This window comes from Silene latifolia, chromosome 2 (assembly GCF_048544455.1).
Source record: "Silene latifolia isolate original U9 population chromosome 2, ASM4854445v1, whole genome shotgun sequence".
Taxonomy (NCBI): domain Eukaryota; kingdom Viridiplantae; phylum Streptophyta; class Magnoliopsida; order Caryophyllales; family Caryophyllaceae; genus Silene; species Silene latifolia.
In genome coordinates this window covers 106954407-106979413 of record NC_133527.1, presented here as the reverse complement: position 1 = coordinate 106979413, position 25007 = coordinate 106954407, and the positions used below count along the sequence as shown (strand labels likewise).

Here is a 25007-nt window from a genome sequence, read left to right as displayed (position 1 = left end):
GTGGTGATCCATTCGGGGTGGTGAGCGGTTATTGAGCAGTGTGTGATATGACGCGTATGGGATAGCCGGGATGAGTCATCACGTGGCAGTTAGAAGTCTTCCCGTGTGTCGACGAAGTCTAGTAGCTTTGATAGTTTTAGCTGTAGACCGTATGAGAACCTTGTAATTCCTTTTGTTAGCTTTGGTTTTATAATGTAATCACTTAAACTTATTTAATAAAGTATGTTTCTTCATTGTCTTATGATTATCATGCCTCGGGTAACCGAGATGGTGGCATCCTTATACCTGAGTGGTCCTGGTAAGGCACTTGGAGTATGGGGGTGTTACAAATGGTATCAGAGCGACGATTTTGGAACCTGTAACAAATGAACATAATGAACATAGGGAGTCTAATAAAATGAACCTGGTGTATGTGTAATGGGAGCCCCGGCTGATGCTAGGTTTTGGGTGAGTAGGCGCCCTCACTTCAAAATCTTGGCCCCATGATACTTAAGCCAGTCACATGGTATGGGAACGTGGAGTCCGTGTGTAGATGTGCGACGTGTATGTTAATTGTGCTGTATATGGTTTGTTGAAAGCATGTTGCATGATAGTTGGTTGACATGTTGGTTGGAATCGTTGAAAAAGTATATGGGAATGATGAATGATATGGTAGAAAAAGAAAGTAGTTCGTATATGATGATGTGTGATGAAGTGGATTTGTAATGTTGTTGTATTAGCAACATGGAAATAGGATTTGTAGTGTATGGGTGTCGTTTGTGTTATGAAAAGTTATGAAAATTTAAAACATGCGAGTAATACATGATTGAAAGTTGAATGTTATATGAGCATGATAGATGGTAATGTTTGACTTTTGGTAAGTAGTAACATGAAGAATAGAGGTTCAATGATATGTGTTTTGTATAACGAATTGGATGAAAAGCATGATGGCTGTTTATAACGTGGCACTTAATAACACGAAGTAGATTATTTTGTTGATTGTATGAGGAGTCGCGCAGATTTGAATGCGTAGTTGTAATCATAATGTTGAAATAATAACGAATGCATAGTACGTTGGGGTATGTGAGATAACATGCGGGTAGTATTCACGAGTCTGCATGACTCGATCGAGTGGGGTTGATTCGATCGAGTGGGTACTTGTCGTTATTTTGACCAGAATCGTGTTTTTGGGCACTCGATCGAGTACCTCGGGCACTCGATCGAGTATGGGGTCACTCGATCGAGTAGCCGGGCTACTCGGTCGAGTATGTCGAGATCGAAGGTCTATTTGGGTTCGGAGTCGGGGCACTCGATCGAGCATGTTGGGCACTCGATCGAGTAGCCTCAACTCGATCGAGTAGGTTTCGTACTCGATCGAGTGGGGTCCGTACTGGTCATATGCGTATTTCGGGTCGTATGTTTGTCTTTTGACATTCGTTGCATATTACGTTTAATTCAAAGGTGTTGTATTACTTCTTTATGCATTGTTTTACGTATGTGTTGGTCCTGAAGCGTAAGTTACCCAATCTTATGATGTAAAGAGTGGCACTATGATGAGTATGAGTTCGGTGGGGAGGACATGAATTATGAGTGATTATGATAGATGGTGGAAAAAGAAAAGGAAGATTGGTATAGTTTATTGAGGCATGGCGCACGTTTTGCGAGACGGGATGAGTGATATGATTGTATGTTGAGTAATGTAAAAATAAGTGAATATAGACAAGGGATGATGTGAGTATAATGAACGTGAGAATGAAAAGATTGAAAGTAAGAATGTGGATGGTGGCAGCTTGAGATGTGTAAAGAGTTAAGGAGGGAAATGGTTAGGAGTCGTGTGGGTTATGGATTTATGTAGTGAAAGTTCGTTTAAAGGGGGGTTGAGAAGAGTAATATGTAGTGAACTTTGTGGAGACATGTCGCGAGGTGTATTTATAGACAATGAGTGAGTTTGGGAGGTTTGGTTTATTAAAAGATGAAACTACTGTGTGAGTTCCTTGGGTAATTGGCGGTATGAAAGGAATTTTGATTTCTAGAGATGTAAGAAGGAGATGCAATTGTTGAACAAGAACGTTGATTCTATGGATGTATTAGTGGCAAGGGTGATTGATGACATAATAAGAGAATATTTGTGGTAAGAAAGAGGGAGATGATATCGATATAAAATAATGGGATTTGAGTTTTGGAGCGATGAGAAGGTAATTGGTGCACAAAAGGGTTAGATAGAAGTAATAAGGAGTTGAGCTATTAAATTGGTATTATTGAGTGTAAAGAGAAAAGAAGGATAAAAGTAAGCTGAGGAAAATGTTCACCGGAGTTATGTGATGTAAAGGTAAGGAATCATCGAAATGTGTGATAGTATCACGAAGATGTTAGCTGAAGGTTATATAGGAGTTTCAAGACAACATGATTGATAATGAGCTTCGAGGAATTAAGGAAGGTAAGAAGTTAGAAGAATATCTGCATGATATGAGATTTTGGTGGAGAAATGGATGATGATTCAATTAAGGAAAATATTGGGAAGAATGTTGAGATAATTTTGTTCATGGATTCGATGTTCGTTGTTTGGGATGTTAACCAAAGATAGAAAAGAAATCATGATATTTAGAGATGAGTGAAGAGGTTTGATGTCCGAACAGTGGTAGTGTTATGGTCTTTGACTAGTGGTTAAGGAAAAGTGTATATTAGAAAAGTGGCAATTCTAAAGAGGCTGATTTTGTAAAGACTGAATTGATAAAAGTCTGGTTGTCAGGAAGTATAAGACATAGTCTTAGGAGGTGGTTTCTCATAATGAGTGTTAGCTGTATGGTTATGTATGGCAGAAGGTGCTGGTGATGCGAATGGAAGAATGTGATGAGGGGCATGCGAGTTAAGCTCGGACAGCAGGTAACCTTTGTTGAGTGGTAACTTACGTGGTCAGGATTGACTAGTTGGTTGTGATTACGGGTCTATGATATGTGTAAATGTTTGTGTGAGGTTCTGACCTAACAAGAAGTGGTACGGTGTGATAATTATAAAGCTATTTTATGAATGTTCGGTAATATATATGTTGGACACGGTAGTTTAATTGAATGATATCCAAAAAGGTAATAACTTGATTAATTTGACATGGCTAGTTATAATTTTATGTGTATTAATAACACACGTGTATTCCGTGAAATGGTAGAGATGATGTTCATGAGATGCTTATCTGTTATTTCATATAATATGTTGCGTTGTGATAGAGTAAAGTGGATTGGAGTAAATTTCCTTGTCCGAAAGGTTATTTCCGAGGCAGTATTTATGGAATCGTATGTAGTTGTGATGTCTATCGATGTGGTTGTGGTGCCTCGGGTGGTGATCCGGGCTCGATATTTAGTGTTGTGATGCGGGTATTTTCGCACTACGGTGTGGCTGTTGGTGGCGGCGTTGTGATGCCGTCACCGGTTGTGGTGGAGTAGGCGGGGTGATTATGATTCGAGTTTCGAAAGTACATACCAGTTATACATAGATTGTTGTTTTGTTTGATGTTGCTCTCTACGAGTTTCGGATTTTGTCTTTGATAGACGGTTGTCTTGCTTATTTATGTTTTCGTTACTAGGTTAAGTTGGGAATGAGGTAGAGTATGATGTGAAATAGAGTTGTATATGTTTCGTTGTGGTCATGGGAAAGTGATAATCTGTTGATGGGACACGGTTGTGAGAGGTTGTTACAGTAACTTTGATCTTGTTTTCAGATGAGACATCGGTAGACATGGTAATGGGAAATGATTCGTGGATCATGTGTTGTAATGAGCCGAAAGCGGCAGGTAGTTCATAATCTTTTGATGAGACAGTGAGTGTAGGGTGTTGGGGAAATTAGTGTCATGTTAAGTGTGTATGAATTTTGCGGTAATGAAAGAAAGAACTTGAGGATCTAGTGTGCGTGTACGTAACGAGTGCGGACCGTGAGTTATGCTTCCGGGAGATAAGTGCCTTACGTAGAGAGAGGTATGTTGTTGGCGTAATAATGGAGAGTTAGTATGGTGATTTTGCTACGAGCCTTATGGTATAGGTTAGGGGTGTGCAGATTGATTTGAAGTATGAGAACTGTTGAAGTAAGAGAGCCTTGAGAAATAGGAGTGATTATGGAAATGAGGTTATAGGCGATTATCTTTGACATAGGGTGGTGATGAGGATAATGAGATAATATAGCTAAGGGTTTAGTATTAGCGAGTTACGAGGACGTAACATTTGTCTTAAGAGGAGTAGGATGCAATAAAAGAGAGTTTCATGGTGGTGCATGCGGTAATATAATTGGAAGTAGAGTGTTAGCGTAGCGTAAAGGAGGGATTTGTTTTGTGGACAATACTTATAAAAGGCCATGGCTGTGCTCGTAGTAGTGTGATGCTTGAGTGGGGAATATTTTATATAATGTTAACAGTTGGAGGATGATGTTATGAGTGTGAGTAAACTTCGAGGACGAAGTTCCTTTTAAGGGTGGTGGAATGTAACATCCCGTTTGATGTCTATGAGTGTCTTGGTATTGGATTTGATAGTTGATGATATTATGGAGCTAGCAGCATTAGAGGATGGTAGTTGGTTATGTATGGAGTTGGTGTCGTGAAAGATATATATGTGGTAGATACGATATAGTGAGTCATGTTGTGGAAGTAAACATAGTTGGTAGAATGGGGGTAAGAGTTCATGTTCTATGTTCGGTCGAGTTCTCGAGTCCTTAGCTAAGTTGTTGTGTCTTGGTCGAGTCGGTATGGTTGTTTTTATGTATGGGTTGAACTTCGGGGACGAAGTTCCTTTTAAGGAGGGAAGACTGTAATACTCCGTATTTATAAGTCTTGGAGTACTCTATCGAGTAGCCCTTACTACGTCGAGTAAGGGCAAGTTGCGAAATAAAATAGTTTCGACTGTTGGGTACTCGATCGAGTAGTCGGGGTACTCGATCGAGTAGGGGGTACTCGATCGAGTACCTTGGGTACTCGATCGAGTGTCCGGTTTTACGGGGGAGTTTTCTCGGGTTTTGTTAATTACGCGATTAAGGTATTTAAACCAATTCGTCTTTGTTCTAAATCACTTTTTACAAAACCTAAAACCTGTTTAAGAGAGAAAGCAACTTGTCTTCTTCCTAATCGCGTTCTTGACAATTCCCGGAGTTCAGACGGTCGGTTTGCATCGTAGTTTGTGTCGTTGGATTCCTTGCGTCGAGGGTAAGCTTTTAATGTAATTTATATAATGTTTTGTTAAGATTAGTGAAACCCTAATTTAGGAATTGGGGGTTTTTATGAATAGTATTTGAATAGTAGTATCTATGTGTTGTATGGTAGGAGGAGAGTTCATAGAAGAGGCGTTTTGAGACAGCTGTAGATATCGTCTGCGTGTTGTGCTATCCAGGTAGGATTTCCTACTCAGTATTAGTCCCATAATGGGATATTGGTGATGTGTTGTAGTTAGTTGATTGATATGGTGATTGTAATTGTAATTGTGATTGTGATTGTGGTTGTGTTTGTGATGGTTCTCGAGATGCGTTCTCGGCTGAGTGGGGTCACTTGCGGGAGTGATCTCACGCCCTAGTTTCGCCCTTCGTGGAACCCGCCACGAAAGGGGATGTGCACATTAATGGACAGGGTTATCGCTCGGTACGATGAGCGGGGCTTAGGTGGGAACGGCTGCGGTCCCCCACTGGCAGGGCTGGTCCAGTGGACAGTCAGTATTGAGACGATGGGAGTTGGTGGTGTGTGTGTGTGTGTGTGTGTGACAGTTCAGCTGTCTGTTTATCTTATTGTTGATATATGTATTGAATTGTGTGATTAGTACTGACCCCGTTTAAATGTTTTAAAAACTGTGGTGATCCATTCGGGGGTGGTGAGCAGTTATTGAGCAGGTGTGATATGACGCGTATGGGATAGCTGGGATGAGTCATCACGTGGCAGTTAGAAGTCTTCCGTGTCCGACGAAGTCTAGTAGCTTTGATAGTTTTAGCTGTAGACCGTATGAGAACCTTGTAATTCCTTTTGTTAGCTTTGGTTTTATAATGTAATCACTTAAACTTATTTAATAAAGTATGTTTCTTCATTGTCTTATGATTATCATGCCTCGGGTAACCGAGATGGTGGCATCCTTATACCTGAGTGGTCCTGGTAAGGCACTTGGAGTATGGGGGTGTTACATTAAGAGCCCAAATCAACGGGTTCAAGCAAAGAGATGAAGAGTCCTTATATGAGGCATGGGAATGATTCAAGGACACATGTGGCTCTTGTCCTCATCATGGACTAAGTGAATGGTTTCTAGTCAAACAATTTTTGAATGGATTGTATAAAAATGCAAGGAATGTCCTCAATATGGGTTCTAATAGAAGATTCACCAAGGTTGATGACAACCAAACCTGGGCAAAGATACAGAAGATGGCGGTTCATAACTCTCAATATAGTAGGCCAAGAAAACCTACTTGGGGAGGAAGACATGAAGTTGATTCCGTCACACAATTGAGTGCCAATTTGGGTGCCCAACTAAGATCCCATATTGACACCAAATTCCACCCAAACCTCTCATACAAAAGCCAAAATCTTCAAAATCTTCAACCAACATACACCACACCTCCAATGAGAAATCCTATTCAAATACCATACTTCAACCAAAACAAACCTTCTTACAATCAATCCAATGACGAAGCTTTTGATGTTAAAAAAGCGGTCATCAAATGCAAAAGAGCCAACAAGATTTCTTTGCTCAAATACAAAGAGATAGTCAAGCCAAAGACACTACCATCAACAATATCCTTGCTCATACCAAGATGTTGGAAACATAATTGTCCCAATTGGCCTCTTGAAGTTCCTAAAGACAAAAAGGACAATTACCTCCTTAAGGCAATCCTCCTACAAGACATGAAACTATTAGTGACATCCACTTGAGGAGTGGCACGAGATATGAGGGACCAAAGGAGCCAATTGAAGAAGATGTTATTGAGGAAACTGTCGAGCAAAGTGATGTGATGGAACCACTGAGGAGAAATCCTAAGGTAGCAGAGCCAACTACCAATGACTCAGTGAAGAAGAAAACTGATGAGAAGGCCAAAGAGGTTGACAAAGAGCCTATCGTGATTAGACTTTCATTTCCAAGTCGCCAAGCCAAGCCCAAGCTTGATGAGCAACTTGGAAAGTTCATGGAGATTGTGAAGCAACTTCAGGTTTCCATCCCATTCACGGAGTTGATCGACCATGTTCCGCCCTATGCAAAATACATGAAAGATATCCTTACCAAGAAGAAGTCCATAAGGAAGTTGGAAACCATTGCATTCACCAAGATAAGTAGTGCCATACTTCAAGGGAATTCCCCACCTAAGCTAAAAGATCCGGGAAGCATCTCCATTCCATGTACCATTGGTGATACCACAATTAACAAAGCACTATGTTATCTAGGTACAAGTGTGAGTGTCATGCCATATTAAAGACTAGGAGTGGGAGAGCTCAAGTGCACTAACATGACCCTACAAAAGGCGGACCGAACAACAAAGAAACCACTTGGGGTATGGGATGATGTGCCAGTAAGGATTGGAAAGTTTTTCATACCAGTGGACTTTGTTATTGTTGATATGGAGGGAGATTCGAACATTCCAATCATTTTAGGAAGACCATTCCTACACACCGCCGGAGCGGTGATTGACGTAAAGCACGGAATGGTCACAGTTGAAGTTGGTGATGAAACAATCACCTTTCATCTTGATAAGACTATGAGAGCTCCCAACTTGTTTGAGCCATGCTTTATGGTTGATCACTATAGCCGGAAAGGTGAAAAGAAGAAGATGGAATCACCATTCAAGGGTCAAATGAAAGATGAATATCCTAGCAAAGACGGCAAAGAAACACTGCCCAATTGTAAGGAAGATATTGATGATGTTAAAGTGGCTCTATTTGGAGAGCATGGAATTTTTCACAACAACAATGAGTGCTTGCAAAGCTCACTCCTCATGAAAATAATTGATGAAGGCCTCTTTAGCCATGACAAAGAAGAAGAGTTGCTCTTGCCAACTCATGATCCTCCCAACATGGGGAAAGAAGCAAAAGAAGTATGTGGTCTATGGGATGACGAGTTTGAAGGACTTGTTAACCCTTACATTAGAAATACTATGACTCTAGATTAAGGCTTTGTAGATCCTTGTCACCTCTTTAACTCAGTCTACTACATAAATGAAGACAACAATTTGCCAAGGTCTATGCAAAACCTCTATCATGACAATGAACAAGCCTTTGACTACATCTTCAAGGCGTTGAGCAACATAACCAACGCCCTTGCTTTATCCCCTTGATAAATCTCAAGAGAAGGAGAGTTTGGTGGAGTCCTCCCTAAACCACCATTTGTAAATATTACAACCTCTTAACTTGCATTTCATTTAACTTGTATATTACTCAATTTTTCCATTGCATTTTATATGCATTGTTTGTATAATTTGTGTAACAAGAGAGCTAGTGAGGGAGGGATTCTAATGTGTAGTGTTTGGCGATTAAGTGTGGGAAAGCAATTTCCTAGTTTGGCCAATCCTTTGTAGTGCAACCTCATGACAAAGGAATAGGAAATGAAGAAGCAAGGATTGCAGGAAAGTGATCCCACGGGTAGACTTGAGCTCGTGGGGGCTAGAGCAAGGAAGAAAAGAAAAAAATAAATTGCAGTAGAATCCGCTCGAGCTGGCTTCAGGACGGGCGTCCCAGCTATCGATCCGCTCGAGCCAAGCTTCGGACGGGCGCCCCCATAGCATAAGCAAAATCCTTGATTCAAAAACCGCTCGTCCCCATATGAGTCGAGCGTCCCGACCTGCTATATGACCAAAAACACGGGACTCCATTCTTCATTCTTCATTTCTATTCTTCTTCAAACACAAACACAACAAATTCCCTCACTACAAACATCAACCCTATTATCCAAAAACACAAATTTCTCAACCAAATTCATCCAAATCAATTGAAAACTTGCTCATAATCAAAACAAATCACTCCCTTGTCAACAAGAAGACCTTCAAACACCAAAATCTTCACAAAATCAATCAAAATTTCTAGGGTTAGGGTGAAATACGAAAGCCCCCAAATTTATTGCAAATTTGATTAAAATTGGAAGAAGAAGGGAGCATTCAAGCATACTCAAGGGTTGTTGACACAAATTTAAAAGAGAAATCAACAATGGCAAGGACAAAGGGCAACACCAAAGCGCCCAAAGCCCCAACTTTATCCAAGAGGCGAAAGGTTCTAGTATCCAATGCTCTAGTGGTTGTACAACAAGTTATGGAGTAAGAAATGGGGGTCATTGAGGCCGTTGAAGAAGTTACTACTACTTTACCGGAGATTGAGCAACTAAAAGATTATCCGGAGGTAACTTTTATTTCCAATGATCATATAAAAGCCTTTGAATCTTTTGCTAGGAACAAAATTATCGCCACTAAGTTTGTATGCCATGATACCTTGGGGAAATCGGGGGTTCTAGACCAAACAAGAGCTTTTTTCGAGTCCATGGTATTGTCTACCTTGTTCGAAATGAATGAATTAATATACCCTGCCCTCACATTGGAGTTCATAAGCTCTTTGAAGGAGTATAAGGTAGAGACTCGGAAATATGTCGTATTCCGTCTTGAGAACAAGAGTCGGAGGATATTTAAGGGTGAGTTCAGAAAGGTTTTTGGAATTAAGGATCTTTGGGATTTTGACAAGAAACCCGACAAATTTGATGCCAAGCCACTTTGGAAGGCGATTTTCGGGAGGAAGTTGACTACATTTAAAGAGTGTAATTCCTTGTATATCCATCATCCGGGTATACGGTATTGGCATAGATCCATTTCCAACACCTTGATTGCTAGGAAATAAGCTACCCATATGACCGAACTCGACCTCACCTACTTAGATTCCAAGATGAATGCCCAAGGGAAATAAAAGAATTAGTACAATATCCTTCAATTGTTGATTAAGAGATGGTTAGACTTCAAGGAAGGAAAAGAGAAAGTGGGTTTCATTGTGAATAGAGGCTTGATAATAAGATTGGCAAAGCACTTTAACCCACAATTCAATGAAGACAAAACCTACAAACCGGTTAAAGGTGGCAACCTCCTTCCCATGCACACTTTGATCGAAAGGTTTCATTGGGTAAAACATGACAACTTCGCCCAAGGATATGAGTAGGTGATCAAGGATGCCGATTCAATTATCTTAACCAGGAAAATTTGCCGTTTCAACCCTCGCCATTACAACTATCTTCTCCCCGTCTCAAACAATGCCAAGAATATCATCAAACAACAATAATAATGTCCAAATGAATAAACCTCCTCCTTAGTGGTACCTCCTGACTCCTTTGCCTACCAAGAGTTCACAACAAGTGATCCTAGTGTTGTGACGGGCAATGATTACTTGGTAGAATTCATGAAGCATATCCATAAAGAAGACTTCAATGATTGGGTGAACGCTTATTACATATAATATCCACCACTTTACCATCTTGCTAGGCAAGGACTCCTTGATCCCAAGAGTTCTTTGCCGGATTAGGCGGATAGGAAAGTGTTCTTTCCTCAAGCTTCTAGAGATGAAGAAGGGAATGTTCGGGAAGCTAGGGAGATTGAGGAGGTCGTTGATGATGGAGAAGGTAGTGGGTTTAACCTTGATGATGAAGAGCAAAGTTCAAGTCGAAGTGAAGAAGAAGAGGATGATGATGATGATGCCTCCGGGTCCATGGAGGGATATGATGATGATGAGATGAGTGAAAGTTAATGGTTGACAAAGCATGAAGGAGGACGACACAAATACGGGGTTGATGGCTTATGCTAGCATTTCAACCTATTCCGTTGCGAGTCTTCTACCCCTCCTTTTGCTTTGTTTTTATCATGTTTACATAAATTTTTTGACTTGTATAACATTTATATTAGTGCATTTAGAGAGTCTTTTGGACTCTTTGATCGCTAAGAGTTTTTGTGTCCTAGTACCACCAAAGGACTCACACCTCGGTAACATTGAGGTTAATATCTTTTTTTTGCTCCCGCCATAAAGAATCCAAAATGACAACTTACCTATCATGCATTGCATTTGCATTTTTGTGAATAAATTTTCCCTATTTTTGCGCTAGAAATAGTGTTTTGTTCGGTTTGGTGAAGTTCATTCATATGCAGCCCGAGTTAATTTCAAATAGCTCTCTAGACAATAGAAACCATGCATCATTTGGTTTAGATTAGGTTGTATCACTTGTATATACTCTTCACATGTAAATACTTCACATGTAGTGTGCATTTAGTGTAGAATCATGCAACATTTCATATCATTCATTTGCATAATCAATATATATAACTAAAGGAGGCTTTTTTTTCTAATTATACTATTAGCATTAGAATTAGGAGATAATTAACTATTTACAATTTTTCTATTATAATTAGGAATATAATTTTCCTATTAGAAATGAGAATTAATTAGTTATTTTACAATTTTCCTATTAGAAATAGGAAATAAATTAACAATTTATTAAGGCTTTTTTTTCCTAATTATACTATTAGAATTAAGAGATAATAATTATTTAAAAATTTTCTATTATAATTAGGAATATGACTTTCCTATTAGAAATGAGAATTAATTAATTATTTTACAATTTTATTATTTGAAACAGGAAATAAGTTAGTTATCTACAATTTATTAATATTAAAAAATTATTCATTAGTATTTGTTCACTTTTTGTTAAATTAGAAGGAAAAAAAACCTTTGATATATCGATAATATCCAATTTTATAACAACCTCCGATTAAAAAACTAAGGTATTATGTGGCTAAAAGGCCCTAGGCCAAACTGGATTGTGACAAATGTGCATGCATAATACGTACTGCATGGAATTTACTCATGTAAAGAGTAAAATGAACGCTGAAATATGCCCCTACGTCTTTTATTATTGCTAATGTCATATTTAATTATACATAATACGAAGTTTATTTTTCAAATGTCATATGTATTTCTCCTACTAATTTTAAAGTTATTTCCCTCACAATACACTTCAACTTCTATTGTTAATTTATTATAATATTATTTACATTCATTTGTCATTATATAAAAGTATATTAATCAAAATTTAAATAAGATATTCACAAATTAATGATAAGTACAAAGTTTGATATCTATTTTTCAAGGAGTATTAAAAGATAAAGAAAGTTGTTGCTAATTTGCGAATCGAAATATCATTTTATGACAAATGAGTAAATGTTTTGAAAAACTTTATTGTGCGATTGTTTTACAATTTAAAGTAAAAATGGTACCACGAGTAATAAAATAGATTTGATTAAGGCTTGAAGGTAAATTAGATACACTTATTATAAAAATATGTATAAGGTTAAGATTCAATTCAAGCAACGATCAACATTAAAAAAAAGTCATGAAAAACACATAAAAGGGTAAGAGTAGTCTTTCCCTAACATAGTGAAGACCGTCTCTCACAAACTTTTCTTCTGATAAATTTACATGCGTAAAAAACGGTACTATTCAATTATATGGAGCAAACTAATTATTGTTGATGCTATATATATATATATATATATATATATATATATATATATATATATATATATATATATATATTTGTGTAAATTGAGCACAACATCACTATAATTTAGGGAGAGATACGAATTGGGGAAGGTAAGACATATTCGTCATGCATAATATGATGCTTTAACCACCTTAAGGAAAAAATATAAAAATAAATGAAAAAATTTAAACCTAAAAGGGGGTCATGTACTTGCCAACTCTTCTATAGTTCTCTACCGCATTATGACATTTATTTCATATTAATAAAAAAAATGATTATACTGCTTCGTACAATTTGTGATTTATAATTTTTAGCTAACTTATTTGAACTTGCTTAAATTTATTTCAAATGAGAAGATGGAGGGCAAGACTATTGTTATAGGGGGGTGTCATAGGTAGCCCCAGCCATGTAGTATTGCATTGAAATTTGGTTCACATTTAAAGGTAGGTCTATATTTTGACCGGGAGATATAACATTTAACTACATGCAAATGTTTTTACGTAACTACCATTAGGGGTGGGCACCGGTCCAAAACCGGACCAAACCAGACCCGAACCGGAATCGACAAAAATTATGGACCGGAACCGGACCGGATTTAAAAAATTTCGGTCCAAGACCGGACCGGATCGGTTGGACCGGATTAAAATATAATATTAAGAAAAAAAATGCAAATAATAAAATTCCGGTTCAAACCGGTCCGGACCGGAAAATACCTGTCCCGGACCGAAATCTTAGAAAATGGTGGACCGGAGATCGGACCAGAATTTTTAATTACAGTCCCGGTCCACTAGATTTCGGTCAGGACCGGTCCGTTTTTCCGGTCCGGGCCGGATTATGCCCACCCCTAACTACCATTTGACCCAACAATGATTATTGTTTTCCTTCACCAATTGAAAAACAAACAGGTATTAATGAACAAAATTTAAAAACTCTCAGTCTCAAGTATCATATATATAAACTTCATATTGGTTTTATTTTCTTAAAAAAACAACATTGTCGAGAGCAAGGGTTAGTTTACATTGGATGGTGGATTTTTCTAGAAGTAGAGGTTTAGTTTTTTCATATGGTTGGATAAATTTAAGATAAGTTTCGGAGACAAGGATCGATGTTTCAAGGGATGAGATTGTTTTAGATCATGTGTGTGAATAGAGAAGAGAAAGAGTGGTTTGCGTGAAAATTTTAGTTTCAAATGAGAAGATGGGGGCCAAGACTATTGCTAGAGAGAGAGGGGGGGTGGTAAGCAGCCCTAGCCATGTAGTATTTCGTCGGAATTTGGTTCACATCTACCTCTAAATGTTTTTACATAATTACAATTTGATCCAGGGGGTGTCATAAGCAGCCCTAGCCATGTAGTATTTCGTCGGAATTTGCTTCACATTCAAACGTACTTCTATAGTTTGACTGAGAGATATAACATTCTAACTACCTCTAAATGTTTTTACATAATTACAATTTGATCCAGCAATGATTAAATTATGGTGGTTATTCGAAAGAAGAAGATTTGTTGCATCATTGAATAGATTATGCAGAGTAGATATTATTGTTTCCTTTACCAATTGAAAACCAAACAAGCATTAATGAACAAATTCTAAAAATTATCAGTCCAAGTATCATATATATATAAACTTCATATTGGTTTTATTTTCCTAAAAAAAAAAGTATTTTATTAATCAAACACTCTTTTATTCTTATGTCAATATTATGTTAACGGGAATTATTTGTTGGTCATGCGGCATACATAAAATCTTAGACATGAACGATGTACTATATGTCTATATTTAATATCCGTACAACGCATGGGCAAAAAAACTAGTTCCCTATTGTTTTGTCCATTGGGGACAATGTCCATTCTAAGTGTGGGGATGGGTAATTCAAACCCTTACTTTAAAAATGATAAAAATTTGAAAAATTTAAAAATACAAAAACATTTTCTTCCCTTTGTAGTGTAGAATTGTATATATTTTATATATTTATTTGTTTGTTTATCTCTCTTATCACATTGGTCCGACTACGCTACATTTGAGGCATGAAGGAAATAGAAGACCGCATGGTATAATCATTCCAAATCTCCTTCCTCCTTTTATATGTTATTGACAATGTGTTGTTAAGAGTTTGCATCTAGTTTATATGGCATCTTAGTTGATAGAAGCATATGCATTAGAATTGTATATATGATGGTTGCATCATGGCATGTAGTTTCATATTAGAAAAAATTGTGAAAATGCCTATTTGGGAAGCTTGACAAGTGTATATAAGGCCCTTGTAGATAATTTCTTTCCTTGAGACTTTGTTTGCTAGAATACTTTCAAAACACCCTAGGTTGTGTTATACTAGTATCCTTTGACCCATGGACTAAAGCCTAGTCAAGAGTACCTTGTGGTGTGATAACTCCTTGGCTACCGTTTATTCCAAGGTGACCCTTGATGCCATGCAACCGTCCTTACACTTTTATCATCAAAATTTTTCAACAAAAAGGGAATGGGCACAAAAATGTCAAATTGAGTTCAAGTTATCAATGTCAAAAGAGTTTGCAAAATTGCATCAAACGAAATGAGGAGCAAAAATAAACTCCCGTGCTTATAATAGAAGTACCCATGCTACAAATGGGGATACTTTGAAAAATGTTCAAAGAAATGCAAAACGTTGAAAATGCCAAACATCAAAAGAAATGGCATAATGTTCTTAATCGTCAAATGCTACAAAAATGGGGGGAAATAAACCCAAATAGATAACCACCGTCATGAAACTCATGTACTTTGAAACCCTTTTATCTATTGGTGATCCTCCTTTGTTGCAAGGTCGAGAGGAGACAACCCTTCTTCTTGTCTAGGCAAGAGGAAGAATTCTGCGATCCTACAGTGTTTTCTAACACCATAAGGACATGGCTCTTAACAAAATCATTTAGAAATTGTGGACAAAGGTAACCTAGTTTAACACAACTTGAGGGTGACTTTTTTGTATCCTCTTGGACTTAGTAACTAGGAGAACTAATATCAATGGTGGAGTGTGTATCCTTGAATTGCTTCCCTTGTAGGTGATTTCCGCCACTTAGATAAGGAAAGTGGCTATTCTTTTTATAGATGCATCCTTTACTTAATCTTGTGTGCTTAAATGTTAGGATGCATCACCATATTTGAAGGGGCGGAGTGAGACCCACTAATTGTCTCACATCCGATAGTAGTATTAATAAAGGTCATAATTTTAGTCACCTCTTTGTTCGGGATGAGCAAAGGTTCGGTTTGGGGATATTTGATGTGACTCATATTTGCACACATTTAGTCCCCGAACTAGCCTCGTTCCCATGCTTTCTTGCATGCATTAGGGTCGTTTCTTATCTTTATCTTCCTACTTTGCATATTCTTTGAGGTTTTGTGTCCTTGGTACGAGAGGAATGCTAATCTTGCATATATGGAGCAAAATGGAGCTAAATGGATCGCATCTAACGACCAAGCAACAAAGAAGAGACCAATACTAAAGGCCTAAGTCAATAAAACAAGTATTTGGGCAATGATGAAGGACCCCCAAGGCTCCTCAACGATACCCACGGATCTTGAAGAAGCAAATTGAATAAGAAGCCACACTGGCCTATGGGACGGGCGTCCGTAGCTCAGCCCGAGCGGTCCTGAGGATCGAGACGGGCGTCCCAAAGGCACGGCCCGAGCGTCCCACAAACAGGACGAGCAAATTTCAATACATTATGGGCGTCCAACAGGGTTAGGTTGAGCGGCTCCTTAGGGACTTGCAAGTCATTAATCTTCATCTTAGGGACTTAATCGTCATTTAAGCCCTTAGTTACCCTAATAATTGTACTTAGTATAAATACTCCATTATATTAGGAGATTACTACCACTTCTTAACCAAGATTTAGTAGAGTTTTAGTAGAGGTAATTACGAAGTTAATCAAGTTTTATTACACAACTCAATATTAATGAAGTCTTAATCTTTCCTTAATCATTCATGTGTTCTTAGATTTAGTTGGGTAATTTTCAGACTATTTGGGTTTATTGAAGAATTGACAACTCTTCATCATTCATCAAGTTTTCTTCAATTACTCTTTGTTTATTATTTGGATCATCCGAAGTTGGTACAATCCCTTTTATCCTTTGCTTAATTATTGTTTATTGCTTTACTCATTGAATATGTTTAGTCTTCTTAATATGATCGACACCCTTATTAGCATGTTTACCATGATCATGAGTGAGTAGTCTCTTACCTAGGGTTAATAGGGGATTAGGGGAATTAATCATGGGGTAGATCTTTTCTTAATAAGTTCATATGATTGCTTCCTTGTTGTAGTTTCAACTTATGCACATGTTATGCTTGATGAAATGCTTGATTGACAACCTAGCATGAATCTCTTATCGATTCAACAAGACTTGTTCGACATAAACTAACTCAAGCCTTGTTAGACCATTCATATAGTTGAATAGGAAGAAACTAAGTCAACTTGTTGGTGTTGTAAAGTCTAGACCGATTCGGCTCCGAGACCCAAATCTTCCTAGGAATTGTAAGACATAAACTAACTCGATTCCACTACAACAATAACTTGCTGGCATCTATGAAACTTATTTGTATGATCTCACTATGATTGCCTTATGAACCCATGACACCCTAGTGCTTTAATCAATTTTTTGAAACCCCATTTTACTTTACTTTCATGTGTTTACATTTCCTTTGTTAAGTAGTTTAGATTTCAAACCTCAAACTCAACCCAAATTGTGACACCCTAAGACATAACTTTCTACTATCGATAACTTAATCTAATACCCGTCCCTTGGGATCCGACCTTTACTTACCACTCTACTAAGACTAGTTATTTGAGATTATAAATAGTGATTGATAGGGATAAAAGACGACGTTCCACACCCTCATCAGTTTGATTTCACCTCTTCAGGTGGATACATAGGCAATCCTTTCTTACGCAGAAAGGGTACAACCACAACACCCCCAAACAAAAATTAATAAAACACCTGAACGACAAGCATGGTTTGATTTCACCTCTTTAGGTGACTACGTAGGCAATCCTTTCATATGCAAGAAGGATACAACCACAACACCCCAAACAAAAATTAACAAAACACCTGAACTACGAGCATGGTTTGATTTCACCTCTTCAGGTGGATACATAAGCAATCCTTTCTTACAAAAGAAGGATACAACCATCCCAACAAAAAAAAACAATAACCCATACAAATTTCAAAAAAGGCGGGCAACATTCCATTTTCCACAAAAAAAAACACAAACAAAAAAAACAAAAAAAAAGCCTTTCTCCCTTCCAACAAATATACCCTTCACACGTGTAATGATTAGGATAATTCAAACCGAATTACCTCTACAAGATGGATGGAAGAAACAATGAATGTTCACAACACTTTTTTAACACAGACAATCCTCTTATTTAATTAATGATGAGAAGGATTACAAACTTGACAACAAATAAAGCTAAGAAGGTCCACGACTTCCAAGCTAGAATGTCGACCAAAACATCTTACATAGTAGTTCTAGCACTAACACACAATACATAGCTAATACAACATAATAAAAACACACAAACACTAATACAACATAATAATAAAGCGGGTAATGGAGGTCTTTACTCTTCCATTCTACCCATGCCTTTTCCCTCGGGCTACATCTTTCCCTTGTTCTTCTTGCTAGCCCGCCTAGCATAGGCTTCCTCCTCGGAACGAATCCTCAACGGATCCACAACGGCAACGGCATCCAGCCTCTTAAAAGATGCTCGGCCCAAGTTGAGCCCACATGCGGCTCACCGCCTCTTTGGGACCCAAGCTCCTCCTCTTCGGTGGCCTCACCACATCCGGGCTTGTATCATCGCCAAAGTCGTCAAAGAAGGCGCGATTTGCCTTACCAACGTCCCTATACTTCAAGTCGACGACTTCATCATTGCGGAACTTTGACCTTTCTTCCAAGGTTGGAGCTCCTGACTATTTGACATAAACGAGAGTCACCCATGTCCTTGAAGCGGGGTTTGGTACCTCCCAAGTCGGCCGAGTGGCCCACCACCTCTCGAAAACCTCTACAAACTCGAAGTTTCGAAAAACATATTCTTGGACGAGAGTGTCTTGAGCGAGCACCTTTTGTTAGCGGCCAATTTGCCTCATAAGCCTTCTCGGATAAATGAAGAAAGCAACCTTAAAGCCCACAACCATCAAAGAGCAAGAACAAGCGGTCGGTGCAGGCAACCCCGTCAAGGACCTCAAGTGCTACCACGACCACCACCCAACGGATATGAGGACCGCCCTCCTCCACCAATTTATAGGTCCAATAGGCCTCGGTGGACGCATATATATCCGCATATAACTTCTTCCTCATAATAAGGTGACGAAAGGACTAAGAAGAAGCATCAACCGGAGACTCAACATACCTTAGCCTCTCCAAGAGCCCTACTTGGAGGATCTTTTGAGATCTAAACGAAGGAGCTTCTCCACAAGAACCCTTCTTGTCCAAAGCTTGGACAATCTCACCAAGCACCAACCACGATGGATCCAATCCGTGCTCCATTTGCTCAACAACATACACAAGGGTCATGCTACCATACCATCTTGGTCCCTGCTTCTTCCGAGTATCAACAAGGACGTAAGCATGCACTACTAGGCAAAAGGCAAGAGCCCTTCTCCTAGCCACCTCCGAAATGTTGACATCCAAGCGGTTTGAGAAGATGTTTATAAGAGCCAACATATCAACACCATGAGAAGCAAGGAGGAAGTTCACTTGGCTCGTCGACAACCACAACATAGAAGGAAACTTCTCCTTGTAACACAACTGAGTTGGAGGAAGCACCGGAGTACATGATATGACCATAATTGGCGCATATTTAGCCCCCGAATTAGCCTTGTTCCCATGCTTTTTAGTGCTTATTTGGGAAATTTCTTATCTTTAGTTCTTTGTTTTGCATATTCTTTGAGATTTTGATCCCTTGGTAGGAAAGGAGTAAGAATCTTGCATTTTCATGGCAAAACGAGACTAAATTGATCGAATTCAATGACCAAGCATCAAGGAGAGACAAGATTAGAAGGCCTTTGTACATATTATAGTAGAAGAGCAATGTTGAGAAAGGATCCTTGAATCCCCAAGGAATTTATGAAGAAAAGGGAAGAAGAAAAGAAGATTTGTTGCTGACAGACAATCCGAGCGGATTGTCACCAATCCGTCCGTCCCGCAGCAGCACAATCCGAGCGGCTTTGCCACAATCCGCTCGGATTCCCCCTCCACAATCCGCCCGGATTCCCCTGAATCCGCTCGGATTCCAACGCCAGAATCTGCCCGTCCCGACCCTATTCCGCCCGGATTCTAGCACAGCACGGATTGCCTTCTCCAAGCTAAGAAGAAAGAAGCCCTTCTCTCAGAAAATACCGGCTCCTCCTTGCTCAACTTAAAAAGTGTAATTACTAGTTTAGCCCTTAGTTAACCCTAATGCATCCTCCCTAATTTCCACTATAAATACCCCATTAGTCTAATTAGAGGAGCATGTTATTCTTATCAATAATTAGTGTAGTTAATATCAATCAAATCTCTCTTTAATATTGTAATCAAGTATTAATCATGTTTTAATCCAAGTTTTAGTTCTTTAATCTCTCTCTTGTTCATCCTTTATTTTGGGTAATTGAAGATTATTTGGGTTATTGTTGGGAGATTGACAACCTCTCAATCAAGCATTCAAGTACTTCTTTTATCTTTGCTTTATTATTGGAATCATTAGTAGGTATAATCTCTTAATCCCTTTTTAATTATTGTTAATTACTTTCATTTATTCATCATGTTTCATATTGTTGGTATGATTGACAACCTTGCTAGCATGATCAACATGATAATGAGTGAGTAGTCTCTTAGCTAGGGTTAATGGGTGATTAGGGGAAACCAACATGGGGAATGATTCATGCTTAAATTAATATTCTTTCATGTTTTATTTGCTTGCTTGTTTTGATCTCAACTCATGCACATGTTATATTTGATGAAATGCTAAGCCTATGAATCCTTGCATTTACTATCATCTTCTATCTTTTCAATGAGACTTGTAAGATATAACCCAACTCGAGTCTCATTAGACCATGCATGTTGTTGAGTAGGGAAGATTAAGTCGACTTGTAGGTGTTGTACAATCTAATCGATTCGGCTCCGGGACCCAAACTTTCCTAGGATTGTAAGATATAACCCAACTCAATCCATCACAACAATAATTGCTTGCTTATAATTTGAGAACATGTTTGTATGATCATATCCCATGATTCCCCTATGATCCCATGACACCCTAGTGCCTTTAATCAATTGTTTACACCCCTTTAATTCATCTTGCTTATTTATTTTCATTGCTATTTTAGTTTAGTAACCTTCTACATCAACCCAATTTGTGACACCCCTTAGACACCGCTAGTTGCAATAGAAATCTCATTTCAACTCCCGTCTCTTGGGATCCGACCTTTACTTGCCTCTTTACTAATTGTAGAGTTGTTTGTGGAGCTATAAATTGTGTTTTGATTCGACCGTGACCAACGACCACATCTTAATTTGTGAACACTTCGCGGGATCGCATAAAAAATGGCGCCGTTGCCGGGGACGGTGTTTGTTTGATTTAGATTTCTTTTTATTGTTATTAGTTGTGTCTTTCTTCGCCTTGAGGAAGTAAAACTCCTCAAGGTTTGTTCTAATTATTTTCGAGTTGTTTGATATTTTGCATGTCTAGAAGGTTACAAGGTGATTTGTTACCTTTTGACCGTGAAATCGAAAGAACCTTGACGAACAATAGGAGACTTGTTAGGAGGAATTTAAGAGGTATTAGTGAAGTTGTCCAACCCACTAGTGAGTTTGTCAATCCTTTCGCAATAGAAGGAGAAGAAAACCCATTACACAATACCCCACAAAATCCACCTACAATGCCAAAATTCTCGTCACACTCCGTACCCACCGAGGAGAATCTACCAAATGGTACTCCTACACCGCAACATCTAACTGGAAATTTTATTGCCAAGTCCGCCTTCATCCAATTAGTTGAGAGGAGCCAATTCGGGGGGATGCCTAGTGAGGACCCTCATTCTCATATGGAAACCTTTTGCGACTATTGTGATGCAATCTCTCAAACGGGCGTGACTCAAGACCAAATTAGATGGGTCTTATTTCCTTTTTCCTTAATCGGCACCGCGAAGCAATGGTTGAAGGGCCTTCATAAGGCCACCCTTGGAATAGATTCTTGGAAGAAGTTGGCTCTAGCTTTCTACAAAAAATTCTACCCACCGGAAAAGACTAACATGCTAAGAGCTCAAATTACGGGTTTTAAGCAAAGGGATGAAGAGTCTTTGTATGAAGCTTGGGAGCGGTTCAAGGGAATTTGTCGCTCATGTCCTCACCATGGACTTAGGGAATGGTTTTTGGTACAACAATTTTGGAATGGTTTATATGAAGATTCTAGGAACATTCTCAATATGGGATCAAATGGAATGTTCACCGAAGTTGATGACAATCAAACATGGAACAAGATTGAGGAAATGGCGGTCCATAACTCACAATATAGTAGACCTCGCAAGGCTACTATAGGAGGAAAGCATGAAGTGGACTCCGTTACTCAATTAGGTGCTCAACTTAGTGCTCACATTGACACAATCAAGTTGAAGTTTGAACAAGCTATGGCTAGACTTGAGGAAAACTCAAAATCATCAAAGCATCATGTTAATGCCATGACGGCATCCTCATCAATCCCAAGTGGGATATGTGAGAATTGTGGAACTTTGGGACATGACCAAGGTGAATGTAGGGGAACAAATGAACAAGTGAATGCTTTCCAAGCGTACAAGAGTGGTACCCCTTATTCCAACTTTTACAATGAAAACACCAAATTCCATCCAAATCTCTCATACAAAAGCCAAAATGTTCAAAACCCTCAAACAACATACACTCCACCACCCATGAGAAACCAAAATCAAAGACCCTTTTACAATCAAAACCAAGGTTACCAAAATAAAAATCCATACAATCACCAAAATGACCAAGGCTTTGAAGTCCAAAAAGCGGTCCTCCAAATGCAAAAGAATCAACAAGAATTTTTCACTCAAATGCAAAAAGATAGCCAAGCAAAGGAAACCACCATCAACAACATTCTAGCTCACACCAAGATGTTGGAAACACAATTGACTCAACTAGCATCTTCAAGCTCACAAAGACAAAAGGGGCAATTACCACCTCAAAGTAATCCCCCTAGACATGAAACGGTTAGTGCCATTCACTTGAGAAGTGGTACAAGGTATGAAGCACCGAAGAAGCAAGTTGAGGATGAAGTTGTGGAAGCTAGTGAAAAGGAAGAAAGCTTGCAAAACTCCAAAGATGGAGAATCATCAAAAGAAGAAAGTTCAAAGAAAAATGAAGACAAGGCCAAGGAGAAGGAGCCCATTGTGATTAGACTTCCTTTTCCAAGTCGTCAAGCCAAGCCCAAATTTGATGATCAACTTGGAAAGTTCATGGAAATTGTGAAGAATTTAGAAGTCTCAATTCCTTTCACGGAATTAATCAATCACGTTCCGGCCTATGCGAAATACATGAAAGATATCCTCACAAAGAAGAAGTCGATCCGGAAGCTTGAGACTATCGCCTTCACTAAGGTGAGTAGTGCAATACTTCAAGGGAGTTCACCTCCAAAGTTAAAGGATCCGGGACTAGTGTGAGTGTCATGCCGTACTCGGTAAGTAAAAGGTTGGGGATGGGAGAGCTTAAATGCACCAATATCACACTCCAAATGGCCGATAGATCGACGAAGACACCGTTAGGGATTTGGGAAGATGTCCCCGTGCGAATTGGGAAGTTTTTCATCCCGGTGGACTTTGTCATTGTTGATATGGAGGAAGATTCCAACATTCCAATCATCCTAGGAAGACCTTTCCTACACACCGCCGGTGCGGTGATTGATGTGAAACATGGTGAGCTCACTCTAGAAGTGGGAGATGAAAGCATAACTTTTAATCTTGACAAGACTATGAGAGCTCCTCGTTTGCATGAACCATGTTTCATGATTGATCATTATAGCCGAAAGGATGAAAGGAAGAAATCGGAACTCCAATGGAGGAAGAAAATTGAAGATGCTCCATTTAAAGAGCAAGTGAATTGTGACAAGGAGAGCTTGCAAAGCTCATCAAAATCAACCAAGGAAGAAGAGGATGGCCTCATTGGCCAAGAGAAGAAATTGGGAGAATTGTCTCCATCTAAGCAAGAGATTTTCAATGATCAACTCAATGAAGTTTGTGGTCTTTGGGACGACGAATTTGAAGGGATTTTTAATCCCTACATTGGTAATGCCATCGATCAAGACCAACAACAAGGGCCACGGTCTATTGAGAACCTCTACCATGATAATGAACAAGCTTTTGATTACTTCTTCAAGGTGTTGAGCAACATCAACAACACCTTGGACATGCCCCCTTGACATCTCATCAAGAATGAGAGTTTGGTGGAGTCCTCCCTAAACCACCACTTGTAAATATTTCTAACCCCCTAACTTACATTTCAATTCTTGTATTGCATTTTTGTCATCTTTGGATTTTTATTTACTTTGATCAAAATAATTGTCATGTTTGAGAGAAGTGAGGGAGGGACTAACGATTTCAATTGATGTGTAGTGCTTTTAGCTTAGTGTGGGGATGGCAATTGCCTAGGCTATCCATGCCTTAGTGGTGCCCCCACAATGACGAACACAAGACTTGAAGAAAGAATGAAAGAACGGTATGGGAAATGCAGTGTGCACGGATGGAATCGAATCCGTGTACACGGGGAAGAATCCGAGCGGATTCGAGAATCCGCCCGTCTTGAAGAATCCGAGCGTATTGCGTAAAAGACGCCCCTCCCGAATCGAGCTGAATTTTGAAAATTTCTTGATCGTGGATCGAATCCGGGCGCGCCCCTGTGAAGAATCCGCCCGTCTTAAAGAATTCGTCCGTCTTGTAAGAAAGACGTCCGTCTTTGCAGCTGAGGAAAACAAGCAAAATTTTTCTGGACTGAAATCCGTCCGTCTTTAAGCAAATCCGCCCGTCCCGTGTTCAGCAAATCCGAGCGGATTGTCACAAATCCGCCCGTCTTTAGGCGAGTTTTGCAAAGTTCGAGAAAGAGCGAGAATCCGACGATTGGGCAGAATCCGCACGGATTGCCCCTGCAGATTCGAAAATTTCGGTCTCTTTAAAACCCCTCCCACCTTCATTCATTCATTCATTCATTCATTCATTCATTCATTCATTCATTCATAAACACTACCCACAACATCAAAACCCTCATCCTCTCCATCACAAAAACAAAAACCCTCAACAACATTCACCAAAATCAAATCAAACCATCCTTCCAACAACAAATTAATCACTCCTTCTTCAACAAAAATCAAAACCAAGCACAAAATCTTCAACCTTTGAGTCGATTTTTGATTTCATAAAGGCAAAGCCTTTCACCTTCAAATCGATTTGGGCATACTACAAATTGAAGATTTTTCATTTTTTTCTTGGTTAGTTCATCAATGGCAAGGACTAAGGGAGCAACAAAAGCAAC

At 38.9% G+C, this 25007-nt stretch overlaps 2 non-coding genes across 2 annotated transcripts; both read right to left on the bottom strand.

The window, feature by feature from the left end:
* Positions 1 to 6115: 6115 nt before the first annotated feature.
* Positions 6116 to 6222, bottom strand: LOC141644933 (small nucleolar RNA R71). Its single transcript, XR_012544533.1, has one exon. It is a non-coding gene; the product is annotated as a small nucleolar RNA R71 (small nucleolar RNA).
* A 15517-nt stretch (positions 6223 to 21739) lies between these two features.
* On the bottom strand, positions 21740 to 21846 carry LOC141644453 (small nucleolar RNA R71). Its single transcript, XR_012544070.1, has one exon. It is a non-coding gene; the product is annotated as a small nucleolar RNA R71 (small nucleolar RNA).
* Positions 21847 to 25007: the final 3161 nt, after the last annotated feature.